A 10,878-nucleotide genomic window follows, 5' to 3' on the forward strand; every position below is an offset into this window, starting at 1 on the left:
CGAGTTACTGACGGAGTCGCTATGGTCACCGTCGTCCGGGAATATCTCCAAGGCGCATGCAGGGTGGAAGGTCAACGGGTCGGGGGCGAGCGTGAGAATAGCGTTCGGGTTACCGAGTTGAGTAAGCGGTTTTGATCGTACCGCGGCCGGGAGAGCTTCGACGATCATGGGGGCGCCTAGAATGAAGGAGCGTTCATGATCTCGGGGTTCATAAAAACCATGGAGGGACAAACTTGGGCAGTGTTGTCTGGCCGCGTAATGAAAATGATGAAAATTCCTAACTTGAATATTGCAATTACAAAAGCTCCAGAAATCGTGTAACTTGGTGTATTTACTAAATAGCATATGAGCATCGCATTTCAAGAATAATCTATCCGTTTAATTTGCGTGTCATACACTCTAAAAATGTCTATGCGTCTACTTTCACGCACAACATTCGGAGAGCCAATTAGCGCAACTTACGCGGGCAGCTCCGCGAATGACGATGCGGAAACATATGTTTAGACCAAAAAACGCATTGCTTAATGTCACAACTCAGACTCCGTTTTTTGGTCTAAGCATATGTTTCAACATTGTCATTCGCTGAGCTGCCTCCGTAAGTTGCGCTGATTGGCTCTCCGACTGTTGTGCGTGGAACTAGACGCAGAAACGTTTTTTAGAGTGCAAGTCCTTTAATTTCTGCGAATTGAAAAATTCGCAAAATTTAAGGGCATGTGATAATTTCGGGCCTGAAGAGTTTCAATGCAGGCCTCTCAAATTTGTGAAATTTAGTGGCCGCGATTATGGTCTTTGTAACCAATTCAAGAAAAAAAGTGGCCACGAAAATAAAGATTTTACAGTATATCAACCTTCCCAATTTTTATGTTTTGAGGTAGTCCTGCTACGGTCGAAGATACAGAAACATTTTCTATGTAGGTATTTTTTCTGAACATATCGATAAAATGCGAGACTGAGGAATGCGAAAGTTCAAACCAAGAGAAAAGAAGGAGAACGTCGCAAACCCAGCAATGTGTTTGAAAATCTCGCACTTGTGCCGCGTTCTTCTGTCACCTTGTCCGTTCTTGCCTGACCTGTCACTCAACGACAATTGTAGAAAGCCCAAATACAAAAACGAGTCATATTTCTGAACTTCTTTTGTGTTTTCAAGGCTAGAGATCTTTCTTACAGCTCCCTTTGTCTTTTGCTCGTCATTTTCTCACGTGTTCTTTTTTTTTTTTTGAAAATGGGGGAAGGGGCGTGGTTGTCGGATGTGCGTACAAAGGAATACAAAGCATTGTTGTGATGCTCTCTGCCGTCCTTGGTACGCGGCATATTTCCAGGAGTACACGAATTTCCACCACTGCTTCCTTGGAACGATTATGGTGTCTCCAAAATTGCTGTCACTCCTGGCTAAGAGCGAGCGAGTCAGTTTTCATTAATAAATATACGCGAAAACACGTGTAAAATTTCTTCGTACCGCTAATTTAGTTCCGTATTTCTTTCGCCTTATGATCGCATTAGGCGATGTTCATCGGCGAGACCGAAAGAGACAAGTAATACTATTCAGAGTTTTACAGCGACTGATATCGGAAAGCCTCTCTCGGAGGCAGTCGAAACTTTTCTGAACGATCTGGTGGAGCCATTGTCTTCGTCGCTGAAGATTTTTTTGTTCCGTCAGGACGGCAAAAAGCTTCTTCCCTTTCGCAACGCTGTTGGTTCAATCAACAGCGCAGCATGATGGTATTGCGTGTCCGCCAAAATCGCAATAAAAAATAAATAAGAATACCTTCGGCCGGGCCGTAAGCAGCCAAACAACCGCCACGCATCGCACAATAATGGCGTCGATTTATAGCTGACCACCGAATCGCGAGGTATCATCGGAAGGTAACGGTCACGTGTCGCCCACAATCCAGTTGATGCGAAGGGGAGATAACTTTTGAGACGGAAAGGCATGGTCGAAGATAAATTTCTCTTTCCTATTTCAGGCTATGGTTTGCGCTCCCTTTTAGTATATAGGGACCTCATCTGGTTCGGACCTCTAGCGCTACCTTTGGGCAAATCGTTGTGCGATGCGTAGTTTGTTTTTAAAGATAATTAAATCCTCCACATTGTTTGGGGAGAACACCATGTGGAACTTTCTGTTATAATGAGTTTAGTGATAATCAATGACGATTGGCATGTGTTTATTGTCAAAAAAGACCACATTTTAGGGCCTTCTAAGTATTACTCGATGAAGCAGAAGTCATCGTGAGACGAGTGACCTTCTGAAACAAGGTTTAAATGACTTGGTGGTGTCGTGTGCGGCTGCTGCCGCTATAGCAAATACGCAAAAAAGAAAGAAAAATATACTCTAAATAACTAATATTCGTGTAATAACACTCGAAGCCTGAAAAGCAAGTAAAGTTTTGAACCCGCGTGTTCCCTTTGGCCTTCACCAGTCACACTGTGAAAAAAAAGGAGGGGTCAACACGTTTTTGCGTGAATTATCGAAGACTTAATGATGTCACCAAGAAGGACTCCTTTCCATTGCCTCGAACTGACGATATCTTGGACGCTCTCGCAGGCTGTGAGTGGTTTTCAAAGCTTGACCTCAAGATAGGAGATTGGCAGGTTTCCATACACCCTGATGATCGACAAAAGACTGCCTTCACTACAGGTCATGGCTCATATAAATTCCGAGTGATGACATTCGGGCTCTGCTACGCCCCGGCTACATTCCAGAGACTAATGGAACCTGTGCTGCATGGTACAATAGGAACAGTTTGTTTGTATACCTCGACAACATTGTGGTATTGGGAAGACATTGTCCGATCACCTGACGAATGTCGAGCTTGTGCTTGCAAGCTCGAAAAGACCGACCTAGAACTTACACCAAAGAAATGCTCGCTGTACACAAGCCAGGTGGAGTACCTCAGGCACATCCTTTTGGCGGACGGGGTTTCCACAGATCCTCGGAAACTCTCTGCAATTGCCGGGTGGCCAACCCCGAGATCTACCGCTGACGTTCAAAGCTTCATTAGGCTGGCATCGTGCTACCGAACACTCGTCCCTAGATTCGCCCACATCAGCAAGTCGTTGTATAGACGCTTTCTGTTTCCTCTCCTTCTTAGTCACGTGGGTTCCGTATCTGGTATGCGGGACGAAAAAAAAATGAAACATTTCAATCTGGAATATGCGAGAAATGTAGGTGGGGCAAAGCAAGAATGTGTCACAATCACGCATTTTTCGTAAACACCTTCCAGCGGCGTGGAGAGATCAAAACGATGTTTTACCGCTCACCAGAGGTGACGACGTTCAAGATGGCTGCGCCGTTGTGGAAAAGGTGTATATACCGAAAGAAAAGAAAGCTCCGGTCCCCAGAATGCCAACTGGCCTTCAAGACACTCAAAACGGTCCTCACGTCTCCACCAACTCCTGCCTTCCCAAATAGACGCAACACCATTCGTCCTTGACACGGAAGCTAGCGCCTCGGCAGCCGGTGCTGTACTATCGCAAGAACAAGATAGGCATGAGCGAGTCATTGCGTATTATAGTAAGGTTTTTACGAAGCCAGAACGCAACTACTGCACCACACGACGCGAACCTTTGGCCATCATTAAGGCCATAACCCATTTCCATCATTATCTTATGGAACGGATATTCATTATCCGAACCGACTGCACATAATTAACTTGGATGTTGAGTTTTAAGACCCCAGATGGACAGGTCGCCCGATGGCTGGAACGCCTTTACCAATACAACTTCGACATAGAGCATCGCCCCGGCTCACTCCACACCAATGCCGACGGCCTTTCGCGTCCCCCATGCGGTGAGGAGTCCTGCAAGCAGTGCACAAGCCTTGGAAAACACAGCTGCATGTCGCTGAAAGCAATTCCTTGTGACAACGAAGCGTGGACACCGGAAAGTCTTCGGGCAGCTCATCTTGAAGATCCAGACATCGGCCTGCTTTACAATAGAAAATGAAGAATAGACGACCTAGAGGCAAAGAGGTATACAGCTGATCTCCTACCCTTAAGGGCTATTTGGTGCAATGGGACTCTTTATACCTTCGCGACAACGTTCTCTATAGACGCTGGGAGTCCGCTGCGGGTGGCTCTGTCGTCTGGTAACTGGTAGTACCACACAGACTCTGCTCCCACGTATTTCAACAACTGCACAGCAGTTCAGAAGGAGGGCACTTCGGCGTGAATCGCACGATAAAGAAGATTCGCTAACGCTTCTACTGGCTGCAGTGCCGCAGTGACGTGAAGCTGTGGTGTCGTCAGTGCGACATATGCGCCTCCCGTAAAGGACCTCACGCCAAACAGCGAGCACCACTTCAGGAGCATGTGACGGGGGCGCCTTTTGAGCGCGTTAGCATTGACGTGCTAGGCCTACTTTCCCGATCTAAATCTGGTAACAGGTTCTTGCTAGTCATTGTTGACTACTTTACTAAGTGGCCGGAGGTTATTTCAACTCTAAACCAGACCGCTCCTGAAATTGCTGACGCCCTGGTGAAGACATGGATCACCAGGTACGGGGCGCCCCTGAGCATTCACTCGGATCAAGGCAGGACGATATTCGACATCGCCAAGACGAGGACTACACGTTTCTACCCGAATAGGAGGTAAAAGCGCTAAAAAACGACGGACAAGTTGAAGAATGACGAACACCACAGAGCGCTAACTTGCAACTGAAGTTTATTACTGAAAACACGTACACATATATACACCGTGACATCAAAAAGACAAGTGGCAAAAATGCCGCTTCATCTATCTAAGGTTAATCTATGAATTGTTTACTCTTTCGAATGATTTCAAATATGCCACCTCAGAGCTATACAGGTTTACTGAGGGAGCGCTGACACACTTGCCCTGATCGTACTTCAAAATAAAAAACGCCTCCGATATCTCTCTCGTTTTTTTGTCTCTATTCCGAGTTAAGATAACGGTGTTGTCAAGCCGTGGGACACACCCACATCTGTTACAGTGTACAGCCAGATTGCCCGAGGGTGATGATCTAACTGACAGGGCATGTTCCCTGAGTCTGTCGTTTATGCACCGACCCGATTGCCCGATGTACACCTTTCCGCATGATAAAGGAACTTTATACACCACTTGTTCCTTACACTCTACGTATCTTGTTTTATGATTCTTATGGCATACGCCTACGCGCTCATCACCACGTGCCACCCTTCCACATAGCTTACTCAATTTTTGAGGGGCTGATAAGAGTACAGGGACCCCATGCTTTTCCCCCACTTTCTTTATTCTATGGCTCACCTTATGCACATAAGGTATCACCGCTGGTCTAGACTTTGGCTTGTCTCTCACGCCACATTCCCCTCCCCCCCGAAGTTTCTTTAGTAAGCCTTCCGCCACCCCCGCAAGGAGCGGAGGTGGAAAACCCCCCTCCTCCAGTTTCGTCACCTGAAGCATAAAGCTAACTGCTAGCTTATGTGGGCAGGACTTCTGTAAAGATGACCTTAAGCACGTCGAGGCAATGCCCCTCTTGATTACCTTTGAGTGACTTGAATCAAAGGGTAACACTCCTTTCTTTGCCCTTGGGCAATAAAACCAACAGACATGCGAAGGCTGTAGTAAAAGCTTAAGATCTAGAAACTGTAAGGTACCCGCTACGGGATTTTCACTAGTGAAAGTGAGCCCCGAAGCACTAGTTTTAAAAATATCAAACATTTTTGTAATAAAACCCGCTCTTTCTGAACTTGCCTGTGAACGAAACAACACCAGATAATCGTCCACATACCTAAAAACCCGAAGGACGCCTTCGTCTAACCTACTTTTGATATCCCTATCACACTTTGCCAAAAATAAATCGCTTAGCACAGGCGCCACGCTCGTCCCAATACACACACCGTCCTTCTGTAACAGCTTCACCCCTTCAAAAACAACATAAGTAGAGCTCAGATAGAAGCGTAACAGTTCCAAGAAACCACCTTCATCAACGCCACATTCATTCTGGAACTTCACAACTCCAAAAACATCAATAGCCTCTTTAACAGATTCAAACAGACCCCCCTGTGGGATTGAATAAAAAAGGTCTTGAATGTCGAACGACACTGCATCACATGGCCCCGGATTAGATTCTTTCAGATATTCTACCACGCATTCCGAGTTATTAACTCTAAAAGGATCATGTAAATGTAGCCGTGACAGATGTCGTTGAAGGTATGACGACATCTGTAACTGCCACGACCCCTTCTGTGTTACTATCGCTCTAAACGGCATAGCCTCCTTGTGTGTTTTCACAGAGAAAAAGATGTCCAAGTGAAGTCCTTTAGCTCGTACGACCGATGCTTTCAATCTGTCAAGGCCCAAGTTCTGACAAAGTTCAATAGCCCTATCTTTTATTTTTGCCAATGAGACTTTCTTTACCTCCTTAAAATTCTTATCCACCGCTTGTTTTCCCTTGATCAAAAACTCACTCTCAGGTATGAGCACGAAACCACCTTCCTTATCTGCCAACAACAACTTAAGGTGTTCCTCCAAGCAGAAAGATACTACCTTTTCCACCTTAGGCCTTTTCGAGGACCCGCCCACTCTCCGAGGGAGGGTATCAACCCCATCCAAAATACATCTTTCTCTATCGGCTTCCTCTGCCACTTGTCTTTTTGATGTCACGGTGTATATATGTGTACGTGTTTTCAGTAATAAACTTCAGTTGCAAGTTAGCGCTCTGTGGTGTTCGTCATTCTTCAACTTGTCCGTCGTTTTTTAGCGCTTTTACCTCCTATTCATGAATAACCAACTAGCCCAAGTACACACCCTTCTACGTTTCTACCCACAGTCAAGCGGCTTGGTAGAAGGAATGAACCGCACCATCTTACAACATCTGTCGATGTTTGTAAATGATCGTCAAGATGACTGGGACAGCATCGTGCGCCTATTTTTGTACGCATACCGTACAGCAGCTCACGAGGTCACCGGTTATACACCAGCGATGATGCTGCTCGGCCATGACCTTCGTATACCCTGTGAACTAACCATTCCACGAGCATCATGCCCGCTCACAGACCCTGTGCCTTTCGTGAGCAAACTGAGAACAAATCTCGAGCGATTGCACTCATTTGCCAGACAACGGCTGTCAGGCGACCTCGCTCGCATGAAAACCCAGTATGACGCACATGTCACAAAACGCCCTTTTTCAGCAGGCGACAGCGTATGGTTGTATAACCCTATTCGGAAACGAGGACTGTCCCCAAAGCTGCAGTGTCACTGGCAAGGACCCTTGACAGACGTGATACGGCTCAGTGACGTGGTCTATCGCATACGTCAAAATGATCGATCCCGTGCTCTCGTGGTTCACCGTGATCGACTGTCCTTTTATGAAGGACTTCGTTAAACCTGGATAAAATTCCAGAAGACGGGAGTGGGATAATGTAGCGAAGGTGTTGTCGCGGAAAAAGAGACAACGAGGAAAAGAACCCAGAGTGCTCGCGACCTACCGTAGTGGGAAGCCTTCGAGCAAAACAAGCGGACGTCCAGTAAATGAACAGCTTGTTAGCGGTAAACGCTACAGTTGGTTTTACAGACAACATTGCTCAGCTCTTTAAGGCGTGTCACGTTCTAGAGCGCAGCTCTTAGGCGCCCGTTTCCGGCTTGAGCGGCGTCGCCTTCGGCGTCGGCGTAACCACCCGTCGCATGCAACCCATGGTGCATTTAGATTAAGTTGCACGCGACCCACGTTGCATGTTGCCCACCGGAGTCACCGGGTTTCATGCAACCCGGCGACGCCCCCGAGGTCACGTGACCCCCCCCCCCGAGTTCACGTGACCCCTTCTTCCTCCCCCCCCCCCCCCCCCGAGGTCACATGACCCCAGTCAGTACCCTTCCCTCCTGCTCCTCAAGAGCTGCGCTCTACTTCGGCGTTACGGGCAGTTGTAAACGGCTTCCATTTTTTTTAAATTCTGAAGCCATTTCACACCTTCATTTATCGGTACGATAAATTCAGGCGTGATTAACAATAAATTAAGGTCCCCAAAAATGCCAGGCGCCGGATTTCTGAGGGCTATTGTTCATAATTGTACGAGAGTTGGTCTGGCCGAGATGAACTCCACAAGCGCGCTCTTGAAAGCGAATTCGTTTTAGTGAAACACAAAGTGCAAGCAAAAATGATACGTTGAAACCCTGCACAGTGGTACAGGAAAAAATTCAAGGCTGTAAGAGTTAAAACTTTTTTTATTGTGCGGGACAGTACCGCAGATATTGTAAAACGACAAGACGTACAAGCGGCCCATTTTATACCACTGCACAATTTCAATCCTCGACTGCGTCACTCCTAGCTATAAACTCTAGAAACAGACTTCATGCGGATAAATATAATATAGTCTGTCAAACACCAGGAGATATTCAAATGAGACAAAACCTCTTTAGCTTCACTTTAAGTGTACGCATGTGTGAAGAATAATTCAAATGTTTAGATTATTGGCAATCGGGATTATAATTAAGAAGGGCTGCTTTTTTGCGTTTGATATGTTGATGTTTTTGTGCGTGCTTCCACTTTGTGCTGGCCCTGTATTAATTATCATGCAGTTCCGTATATTTTTATATGGTATTATTGCTATATGTATTTCTATTCACATTTGAAGATTCGTGCTCTCAGTGTTGGATAAACAACGTCCTCTACTCGATTATTTCCGTGTCTGAGCACGAATCCGTGGAAGTGACCAAGATTTTAGATTACCTACAGCAATATACCCTGTGACTGCCGGAAAACGAAAATTCTGCTTACAGAGTTACGGGAATTAGCGTCCACGTGACCACCGGACCACACTTCTAAACTCCGTTCCAAAAGTCCGTCTTCATACAAAAATAAACCAAACTCCCTAAGTTTAAATAACGCGATATAAAAGAGTTAAAAGTGTCGTGACTCTTTCATGTGCCGTTAGATTGTGCTAGTAAGGCTATACAACATATATAGAGCGAAAGATAACACAAACTAACATCGGATTTTTTAAGTATATAGTTAGATTAGGTGAAATCGTATCTATATTGGCGTTAACATCGAATGTCCCAAGGCGTAGATTCTGTAAAACCCTGAATGTTGGCAAGCCCATAAAGGGGTTTTTACACCCCGAAAATAAGATATAAGACAACAGTACCGCAAGGACCAATTGTATGTTCCTATAATCCTGGTATATTAGTTTCGTGGATAAATCGATTTATATGCGGGTCTCTCGGAGGGGCGGATTCGGGCGGAGCTGGAGGCTGGTAACGTAGCCAGCCTCCCGCACGGTGTCCCTTTGCACGCACTCTCAGACTTGGCTCTCTTGGCGTCTCGAGCTTCAGGTTCCTCGTTTACGTCCTGCATTTTGATCATGCGCTACGTGACGATTACATCTACGGCATCGCTCGCCTTGTCAAAGTGTTCGACACTTATCGCACCAGCGGTGAGAGTGATTGCCATCACGAGATGTTGGAAGCTGTTCATTTTGACTGCGACCAGCTCCAACGACGGCGAGTTACGAACGAACTCGCCGTGGTCACCGTCGTCCGGGAATATCTCGCAAGCGCATGCAGGGTAGAATGTCCACGGGCGGGTTGCGAGAGCGAGAATAGCGTTCGGGTTACCGAGTTGCGTGATCGGTTTTGATCGTAACTTGGCGAGGATAGCTTGGGCGATCACGGGGGCGACTAGAATGAGAGAGCAGTCATGATCACGCGGTTTATGGACACCATGGGTGTCACTAACTTGGACAGTGTTGCCTGGTCGCCAGATGAAAATAATACAAATTCATAAATTGAATATTGCAATTACCAAAGCTCTAAAAACCGCGTAACTTGGCGCATATACTGCGTATTCCATTCCAAGAATAATCTATCCGTTTAATTTGCGTGTCATAACGCCCTTAATTTTCGCGAATTTCCCGAATTGCAAAATTTGAAAAATTTAAGGGCACGCGAAAATTTCGGTCGTTAAGGGTTTCAATGCTCGCGTCTGGATTTCGCGAAATTTAGTGGCCGCGATTATGTCCTTGGTGACCGATTGGAGAAAAATAGGGGCCACTAAAATAAAGGGTTTTACAGTATATCAACCTTCCCAATTCTTATGTATTGAAGTATTCTTGCTACGGTCGAAGATACACAAACTTTTTCTATGTAGCTATATTTTCTGAACATAACGAAACAATCCGAGACTACGGAATCTGAAAGTTCACACCAAGAGAAGAGAAGGAGAACGTCGCAAACACAGCTATGTGTTTGAAAATCTCGCACCTGTGCCTAAAGGCTTTCTTCTGCCACCTCGTCCGTTCTTTCCTCACCTGTCACTCAACGACAATTCTAGAAAGCACGAAATCAGAATCGAGTCGCATTTCTGAACTTCTTCTGTTTCCAGTTTAAGGCTAGAGATCTTTCTTACAGCTCCCTTTGTTTCTTTCCTTGTCTTTTTCTGACGCGTGCTTTCTTTTTTTTTTTAGAGGGGGATGTGCGTTGTTGGGTGTGCATACAAAGGAATACATAACATTGTTGTGAAGCTCTCTGCCGTCCTTGTACGCACCATATCTCTAGGAGTACACTAATTTCTGCTACTGCTTCCTTGGAATGAGCATGGTGTCTCCAAAGTGCTGTCACTCCTGGCTAAAAGCGAACAAGTAAAGTTTCATGATCAAATACGCAAGAAAAGGCGTGTCAAAGTTCTTTGCGCCGGTAATTTAGTTCCGTGTTTGTATCGCCGATCGCAGAAATATGTTGCAGAACAAACGTGCGAGCTGCTCGGTCGTTGGTGACTCTCCTTTCACGGACGCAATATGCTCGCGGTAACACTACAACTCTCTTTATTATATTGGCATCCCAGTCTCTCACAAATCGTTCTCAACTCGGCCGACTCAAAGCAAGCAAGCTAAGAGCGAACGAGTCAGTTTTCGTCATTTAATACGCGGGAAAAGACGTGTAAAAGTTC

This window comes from Ixodes scapularis, unplaced genomic scaffold (genome assembly GCF_016920785.2).
Source record: "Ixodes scapularis isolate PalLabHiFi unplaced genomic scaffold, ASM1692078v2 PGA_scaffold1__304_contigs__length_218370807, whole genome shotgun sequence".
Taxonomy (NCBI): Eukaryota; Metazoa; Arthropoda; class Arachnida; order Ixodida; family Ixodidae; genus Ixodes; species Ixodes scapularis.